This window comes from Salmo salar, chromosome 10 (genome assembly GCF_965601325.2).
Source record: "Salmo salar chromosome 10, fSalSal1, whole genome shotgun sequence".
In the NCBI taxonomy this organism is placed as follows: domain Eukaryota; kingdom Metazoa; phylum Chordata; class Actinopteri; order Salmoniformes; family Salmonidae; genus Salmo; species Salmo salar.
The window spans coordinates 74,750,848-74,760,658 of record NC_138300.1 but is presented as its reverse complement, the minus strand read 5'-3'; positions in this window follow the sequence as shown (position 1 = coordinate 74,760,658).

Here is a 9,811-nt window from a genome sequence, read left to right as displayed (position 1 = left end):
TTTCTTATTAAAAGAGTGATGCAGTCAGTCTCTCCTCAACTCTTAGCCAAGAGAGACTGGCATGCATAGTATTTATATTAGCCCTCTGATTACAATTAAGAGCAAAACATGCCGCTCTGTTCTGGGCCAGCTGCAGCTTAACTAGGTCTTTCCTTGGCGCACTGGACCACACAACTGGACAATAATCAAGATTAGACAAAACTAGAGCCTGCAGAACTTGTTTTTGGAGTGTGGTGTCAAAAAAGAAGAACATCTCTTTATTACGGCTATACCTCTCCCCATCTTTGCAACCATTGAATCTATATGTTTGACCATGACAGTTTACAATCTAAGGTAAAGCCAAGTAATTTAGTCTCCACAACTTGTTCAACAGCCACACCATTCATTACCAGATTCAGCGGAGGTCTAGCACTTAAGGAATGATTTGTACCAAATACAATGCTCTTAGTTTTAGAGACGTTCAGGAGTAGCTTATTACTGGCCACCCATTTCAAAACAGATTGCAACTCTTTGTTAAGGGTTTCAGTGACTTCATTAGCTCTAGATGCTGATGCGTGTATGGTTGAATCATTAGCATGGACACACATGCTTTGTTTAATGCCAGTGGCAGGTCATTGGTAAAAATAGAAAAGAGTAGAGGGCCTAAAGAGCTGCCCTGCGGTACACAACACTTTACATGTTTGACATTAGAGACGCTCCATTAAAGAAAACCCTTTGATTTCTATTAGATAGACAGCTCTAGGTTGAAAAGCCATAGCACTTAAGTTTTTTCAACAACTGTTATGGTCAATAATATCAAAGGCTGCACTGAAATCAAACAGTACAGCTCCCACAATTTCTTTCAACCAATCATCAGTCACTTGTGTCAGTGCAGTACATGTTGAGTGCCCTTCTCTATAAGCATGGTGAAAGTCTGTTGTTAATTTGTTTACAGAGAAATAGCATTGTATTTGGTCAAACACTATTTTTTCCAACAGTTTGCTAAGAGCTGGCAGCAAGCTTATAGGTCTGCTGTTAGAACCAGTAAAAGCCGCTTTACCACTCTTGGGTAGCGGAATTACTTTGGCTTCCCTCCAGGCCTGAGGACAAAGACTTTCCTCTAGGCTCAGATTAAAAATATGACAGATAGGAGTGGCTATAGAGTCAGCCACCATCATCAGTAGCTTTCCATCTAAGTTGTCAATGCCAGGAGGTTTGTCATTATTGATCGTTAACAATCATTTTTCCACCTCTCCCACACCAACTTTACAAAATTAAAACTTGCACTGCTTTTCTTTCATTATTAGTTTTTTTATGCATGAATATAAATCACTGTTTGTCATGGGCATTTCCTGCCTAAGTTTGCCCACTTTGAAATAATCATTAAAATAATTGGCAACATCAAATGGTTTTGTGATGAATAAGCCATCTGATTCAATGAAAGATGGAGTTGAATTTGTCTTTCTGCCCATAATTTCATGTAAAGTACTCCAAAGTTTTTTTCCATCATTCTTTATATCATTGATCTTGGCTTCATAATAAAGTTTCTTCTTCTTTTTGTTGAGTTTAGTCACATAATTTCTCAATTTTCAGTAAGTAAGCCAGTCATATGTACAGACAGACTTACTAGCCACTCCTTTTGCCCCATCTCTTTCAACCATACAGTTTTTAAATTCCTCATCAATCCATGGAGCCTTAACAGTTCTAACAGTCAGTTTCTTAGCAGGTGCATGTTTATCAATAACTGGAAGAAGCAATTTCATAAATTCATCAAGTGCAGCATCTGGATGCTCCTCATTAATCACATCAGACCAACAAATATTTTTTACATCATCCACATAAGAGTCACAGCTAAATCTTTTGTATGATCTCTTATACAGTGAGGGGAAAAAGTATTTGATCCCCTGCTGATTTTCTACGTTTGCCCACTGACAAAGAAATGATCAGTCTATAATTTTAATGGTAGGTTTATTTGAACAGTGAGAGACAGAATAACAACAAACAAATCCAGAACATTTTGACATGCGTTTTTCTGGATTTTGTTGTTATTCTGTCGTCTCTCACTGTTCAAATAAACCTACCATTAAAATTATAGACTGATCATTTCTTTGTCAGTGTGCAAACGTACAAAATCAGCAGGAGTTCAAATACTTTTTTCCCTCACTTTTTTCCCTCACTTTTTTCCCTCACTGTACACTATTTTAGGCCCAGCTGTTGGAACTTTGGCTTTCCTGGATATAGCCACTATATTGTGATTTCTGCATCCAATGGGTACAGATATAGCTTTAGAACAAAGTTCATCATGTGGATGATCTTGTTCCTGAAGTGTTTGTAAACACCCTGGTAGGTTGATTAATAACCCAAGCCAGATTACAAGCACTGGTTACAGTAAGAACCTTCCTCTTGAGCAGACAGCTTGATGAAAACCAGTCAATATTCAGGTCCCCAAGAAAGTAGACCTCTCTGTTTACATCACATACACTATCAAGCATTTCACACACTTCACACATATTATTTAGATACTAGCACTTGGTGGCCTATAGAAACACCCCAAAAGAAAAAGGCTTTAGATGTGCCAAGGGAACCTGCAACCACAACACTTCAATAATACTAGACATAAGATCTTCTCTAAACATTACAGGGATATGGCTCTGAATATATACAGCAACTCCTCCCCCATAAGCATTTCTGTCTCTTCTATAAATGTTATATCCTTGTATTGCTACTGATGTATCATCAAATTAATTATCTAAGTGAGTCTCAGAAATGGCTAATATATGAATGTTTCTGATGTTACCAAGTTATTGAGTTCATGAACCTTATTTCTAAGGCTACATATATTAATATGGGCTATTTTCAGCCCTTTCCTGGGTAGCTTATCAGAGATATACATAATATTGAAAAGAGCAGACAAAGCAAGAGCAAAAAATATACATTAAGCAATCAATTGGTGTGTGTGTGCTGTGGGGTTGAGGCTACAAACGCATAGGCTTGGCTCTCTCATTCCTCCCAAGCTTCTGGGAGGGAGGCTGGACAATGAGTCTGTCGTAGCGGATGTACGCAATGTCCCCACGGGCTCTGGCTGCTTTCATGGCTGGGATCAGTTCGTTCCTCTTCTGGCACACAGCTTCAGTATAGTCCTCGTTGATGAAGATATACATTCCTCTCAAGTTCTTGGTTCTTTCCAGAACAGCTATCTTGTCTTTGAACCTCAGGAACTTGACCACTATCGGCCTGGGCCGGTGGTGGGTTTTCCAATCCTGTGGGCACGCTCCACCTCAATCTTCCTGTGGTCCATCTTCAATTTCTCAGAGATCATTTCCCTCACTTTGTCCACAGACTCCATCCAGGTCTCATGTGGAGATTCTGCAATTCCGTCCACAACCATTTTGTTTCACCTTGATTGTCCCTCGAGATGGTCTGATTTATCTGTCATTGTTATCATGGATTCACACACAGAACTGATGTCCTCTCTCAATGACTGACAGATTGCTGTCATCTTGTGGTACTCCTGTTTCAACTCGTTGAGCTGACCCTGGGAGAACTGCAAACTGTTCTTCAGGTCCTGGACCTCTCTGGTCAGGTCGTCCATTATTTTATTATTAGAACCCATAAGTATTTGGACAAAACACATGAAACTATTTTCTTGTTGTTGTAACAACAGCTTATAGGTCTGTTTTTGTTTGTTTAACCTGTTGGGGCTAGGGGGCAGTATTTGCATGGCCGGATAAAAAACGTACTCAATTTAATCTGGTTACTACTCCTGCCCAGAAACTAGAATATGCATATAATTAGTATATTTGGATAGAAAACACTCGAAAGTTTCGAAAACTGTTTGAATGGTGTCTGTGAGTATAACAGAACTCATATGGCAGGCCAAAACCTGAGAAGATTCCATACAGGAAGTGCCCTGTCTGACAATTTGTTGTCCTTCTGTTGCATCTCTATCGAAAATACAGCATCTGTGCTGTAACGTGACACTTTCTAAGGCTCCCATTGGCTCTCTAAAGCCGCCAGAAAGTGGAATGGGGTGTCTGCTGTCTCTGGGCAAAGTACAACAGCTCTGTTTGTTAGTGGTCAGCCTGGGGACAGTGACACTGAGATGCGCGTTTATGAGAATTCTCCATTTTTTTCTTTCTGCCTTTGAATGAATACAACGTTGCCCGGTTGGAATATTATCGCTATTTTACGAGAAAAATAGCATAAAAATGGATTTTAAACAGCGTTTGACATGCTTCTAAGTACGGTAATGGAATATTTTGAATTTCTTTTGTCACGAAATGCGCTCGAGCATCACCCTTCGGATAGTGACCTGAACGCACGAACAAAACGGAGCTATTTGAATTTAACTATGCTTTATTTGGAACCAAAACAGCATTTGTTGTTCAAGTAGAAGTCCTGGGAGTGCATTCTGACAAAGAACAGCAAAGGTAATCCAATTTTTCTAATACAAATTCTGAGTTTAGGTTGTCCCAAACTTGGTGGGTGTCAAAATAGCTAGCCGTGATGGCCGGGCTATGTACTCAGAATATTGCAAAATGTGCTTTCGCCGAAAAGCTATTTTAAAATCTGACACCGCGATTGCATAAAGGAGTTCTGTATCTATAATTCTTAAAATAATTATGTATTTTGTCAACGTTTATCATGAGTAATTTAGTAAATTCACCGGATGCTAGTTCTGAACATCACATGCTAATGTAAAAAGCTGGTTTTTAATATAAATATGAACTTGATTGAACAAAACATGCATGTATTGTATAATATAATGTCCAAGGAGTGTCATCTGATGAAGATCATCAAAGGTTAGTGTTGCATGTAGCTGTGTTTTGGGTATTTGTGACATATGCTTGCTTTGAAAATCGCTGTGTGATTATTTTTGGCAGGCGACTCTCCTGACATAATCTAATGTTTTGCTTTCGCTGTAAAGCCTTTTTGAAATCGGACAATGTGGTTAGATTAACGAGAGTCTGGTCTTTAAAATGGTGTAAAATAGTCATATGTTTGAGAAATTGAAGTTATAGCATTTTTGAGGTATTTGTATTTCGCGCCACGCGATTCCACTGGCTGTTGAGGGAAGTTAAAAGATCCTTCACGTGTGATAGAGAGACACCACTGGAACTATCCTCAACGGTACTCCCGCTGGCTTTGGTCTTTGTCATGGTACATAGCAACGTATGTTAGGCTGTTACTCCTTGCAGTTCCAGACAGGGCAGGTCACTGGGAAAATTGAAAACAACAAACAGCAGGGATCTAGGACAGCCACAAACCTGGGACAATTCACAGTCCCAGCCATAATGGCTAACCTCGTCGTGGGATGCGTTCAAGAACACCTCGCTAGCTTGATGTCCAGCTAGCTAGCAGCTAGGCTAGCTGCGACGCCAAATGGCTCCTCAGACCTGTCTTTGATCTAAAGTCCTAGCAGTCCTAGCAACTGATGCAAACTAGAACTTTCTAATAACAAACTTTGAAGTCAAACAAAACCAAGCTCTTCCTCATTCCGTGTACAGTTTAAGCTAGAGATATCATTTTTTGCATTGAATGTGTCTCAATCCACAGCATCCGCTTATGTCGCACTTCCACATCTGCGTTGAAAGGTGACAGAGCTAGAGCGGTGTTTGTCAGACCATGAGACATCCCGAAAATCATTCTTCTCACAAAAGCGTCTGTAGCATCTGGACGGTTTGTCCTACAAACTATTATGACCCCTCTATGGAAAGATGACTCTCTTTATTTTGGGGGAGGGTACCATCTGTTGTTCCATGGAGTTCATCTGTTATTCAATGAGTTTGTATGGGCTGCTAGCAGTAAGGCCAAATAAACATTTTCAAAAAGTATATACTTTTTATATATTTTTTTATACATCAAAGGGTCTTAAAATTCCAAATGAAATAGCAAAAATATTAAAACTATTGCATATAGCTTAATGACCAGTGTTCCATGTTTATGTACGTGCTTTCGGAAAGTATTCAGACCCCTTAACCTTTTCCATGTGTTGTTACGTTCCAGCCTTATTCTAAAATGGATTTAAAAAACTCCTCAGCAATCTACACACAATACCCCATAATGACGAAGAAAAAAACATTTTTGGGACATTTTTGTAAATGTATTGAAAATAAAAAACTGAAAAACATTATTTACAAAAATATCCAGACCCTTTGCTATTAGACTTGAAATTGAGCTGTTTTCATTGATCATCCTTGAGATGTTTAAACAACTTGATTGGAGTACACCTGTGATAAATACAATTGATTGGACATGATTTGAAAAGCCACATACCTGTCTATACAAGGTCCCACAGTTGACAGCACATGTCAGAGCAGAAACCAAGGCATGAGGTCGAAGGAATTGTTCGTAGAGCTCCGAGACAGGATTTTGTCGAGGCACAGATCTGGGGAAGGGTACCAAAACATTTCTGCAGCATTGAAGGTCCCCAAGAACACAGTGATCTCCATCATTCTTTTTTGCACCCCTTTTTCTCCCCAATTTCGTGGTATCCAATTGGTAGTTACAGTCTTGTCTCATCGCTGCAACTTCCGTACGGACTCGGTGGAGGCGAAGGTCGATAGCCGTACGTCCTCCAAAACACAACCCAACCAAGCCACAGTGCTTCTTGACACAATGATGTTACCGTGGTTGTGCTTTGTGCTGCCTCGCCTGTGCCTTTGGGCCAGGGTGTATATTAAAGTTCTCCTGTTATCACCCATCTCTGCTCTCCTGCGCCTGACTTCCCGGCAACCAGTCACTCACCAGTCACTCACCCCGTTACACAGTGTATACGTCAATGTTATTCTCAGAGGTATCCCGGAACATGTCCCAGTCCGATTGGTCAGACTAGCGTTGAATAGACCTTTGCACAGGCACTTCTTGTTTGAGTTTCTGCTAATAGGAAGGGAGGAGCAAAATGGAGTCATGATCTGATTTTCCGAAGGGATGTTAGAGGAGGGCCTTGTAGCCATCCTGGAAGGGGGAGAAACAATGGTAGAGAATCTTTGTAGCACGAGTGCTGCAGGCGATGTGAAGATGGAACTTCGGTAGCGTTTTCCTCAGATTTGCTTTATTTAAATTCCTAGCTATAATAAATGTGGCCTCAGGATATGCAGTTTCCAGTTTGCACAAGGTCCAGTATAGTTCCTTGAGAGCCATCGTGGTATCGGTTTGAAGGAGAATATGCATGGCTGTGACGATAACCAAATCAAATTCTCTTGGGAGGTAGGGAGGCATTCTAGGGAGGCATTTGATTGTGAAATATTCTGGGTTGGGTGAACAAAAGCACTTGATTTCCTGTACGTTACCACAATAACACCATGAAAGGTTCATCATGAAACATACAACTCCTTCTTTCTTCTTCACGGAGAGTTCTTTATTCCAATCTGCACAATGTATTGAAAACCCAGCTAATCCCCCCGATTGCCAGGCAAGCTCTGGATAGCAGAGATCATTATCCTGCTGTATGACAAACCCTGGCAACTCCCGTTACTCAGAGATCTTCTGAATAAAGCAAACAGACATACTTTCCACCCTTACCCAGAAACGATGACCCTCTGGGCCTGGTCCGTGAAAAGTTCAATCTGGATGTGACAGGCATGCCTCTTGGAGTCATTGAGACTATCCAGAGTGCCAGGGCTCCTTCTACACACTCACTGTATGGAATCAAGTGGTGCATTTTTGAGAAGTTGTGTGACCAAAAACAGATTATTCCTTACCAATGCTCTGTATCAGAGGTGTTTTGTTTTTTGTAGGACCTGATGGACAGAGGGAAGACTTTTTACAGCCCTTGTTATGTTGTTTCATGAAGGGGGTGAGTTGCTGTGTTGCTTAGGTCCAGTTATCAAGCCTTTAGTCTCATCTTGGGATTTGTCTATTGTGCTTGAGGCTATTTCACAGCAGCCTTTTGACACACTGGAAAATATGGAGATCAAATATGTATCCGTTAAGAGGGCTTTACTGGTCACACTTATGTCCCCTCAAAACGAGTGAGTGAGCTGCATTCATTGTCAGTTCAGCATTCATGTCTACAGTTTGTCCAGGGTTTTTCCAAGGTTTCCTTGTTGCACAACCCCACCTTCATGCCTAAGGTCTGCAGCAATTACAATTGTAGCGCCTTGGAGCTTGTGGCATTCCACCTACGGCCCTTCCCTTTTAGGGAAGAAGAGCGTTTCCATCGTTTAGGTCCAGTATGCATGTTGCGCATATACTTGGATAGAACGTGAGATTTGTGCAAGAGTGACCAACTCTGTGTCCTTGGCACCTCCCTGCGAGAGGAGGCCTCTCTCCTGTCAATGGTTTCTTATTGGATTGTGGAAGATATTATATTGGCCTATAATAGCAAGGGGGTCCTTCCTAACTCAGTTGTCGGAGAGGAAGGAAACCGCTCAGAGATTTCACAATGGGGCCAATGGTGACTTTAAAACAGTTACAGAGTTTATTGGCTGTGATAGGAGAAAACTGAGAATGGATCTGTAATTGCTGCCAAAGGTGCTTCTACAAAATATTGCCCCAGGGGTGTGAATACTTATGTACATTTCTGTATTACATTTTTTATAAACGTGCAACAAGTTAAAAAAATGTGTTTACATTTCATCATTACGGGGTATTGTGTGAGAAAAAAAGTATGTGAGAACAAAAGTATGTATATTTAATCCATTTTGAATTCAGGCTGTAATACATTGAAAATGTGGAATAAGTCAAGGGGTATGAATACTTTCTGAAGGCACTGTAGTCACAGGGTAAGTTGACTAGTTATCAGGATATATGATAAACAGTGAAGCAGCATCAGTGCATTCGCAAAGTATTCAAACTCCTTCCCTTTTTCCAAATTTTGTTACGTTACAGCCGTATTCTAAAATTGTCAAAATAAAGCATTTTCCTCATCAATCTACACACAATACCCAATAATGACAAAGCAAAAACATGTTTTTAAACATTTTTGTAAATGTATTGAAAATGAAAACAGAAATATTAGATTAACATAAGTATTCAGAACCTTTGCTATGAGACTCAAAAATTGAGCTCAGGTGCATCCTGTTTCCATTGATCATCCTTGAGATGTTTCTATAACTTGATTGGAGTCCACCTGTGGTAAATTCAATTGATTGGACACGATTTGGAAAGGCACAAACTTGTCTATATAAGGTCCCACAGTTGACAGAGCAAACACCAAGCCATGAGGTCGATAGAATTGTCTGTAGAGCTCCGAGACAGGATTGTGTTGAGGCACAAATCTGGGGAAGGGTACAGAAAAATGTCTGCAGCATTGAAGGTCCTAAAGAACACAGGGGCCTCCATCATTCTTAAATGGAAGAAGTTTGGAACCACCAAGACTCTTCATAAAGCTGGCCGCCCAGCCAAACTGAGCAATCGGGTGAGAAGGGTCTTGGTTAGAGAAGTGAACAAGAACCTGATGGCCACTCTGACAGAGCTCCAGAGTTCCTCTATGGAGAAGGGAGGACAACCATCTCTGTGAAGCAGGAGTGGCTTCGGGACAAGTCTCTGAATGTCCTTGAGTGGCCCAGCCAGAGCCCGAACTTTAACCCGATCTAACATCTCTGGAGAGACCTGAAAATAGCTGTGCAGCGCCGCTGCCCATCCAACCTGTCAGAGCTTGTGAGGATCTGCAGAGAAGAATGGGAGAAACTCAGGTGTGTCAAGTTTGTAGCGTCATTTTTTAAATGTAATTAATACAGGTCACAATGGTGGGTAGTATATGGGGTTTTGGTGACAAAATGGATGGCACTGTGATAGACTGCGTCCAATTTGCTGAGTAGAGTGTTGGAGGCTATTTTGTAAATGACATCGCCGAAGTCAAGGATCGGCAGGATAGTCAGTTTTACGA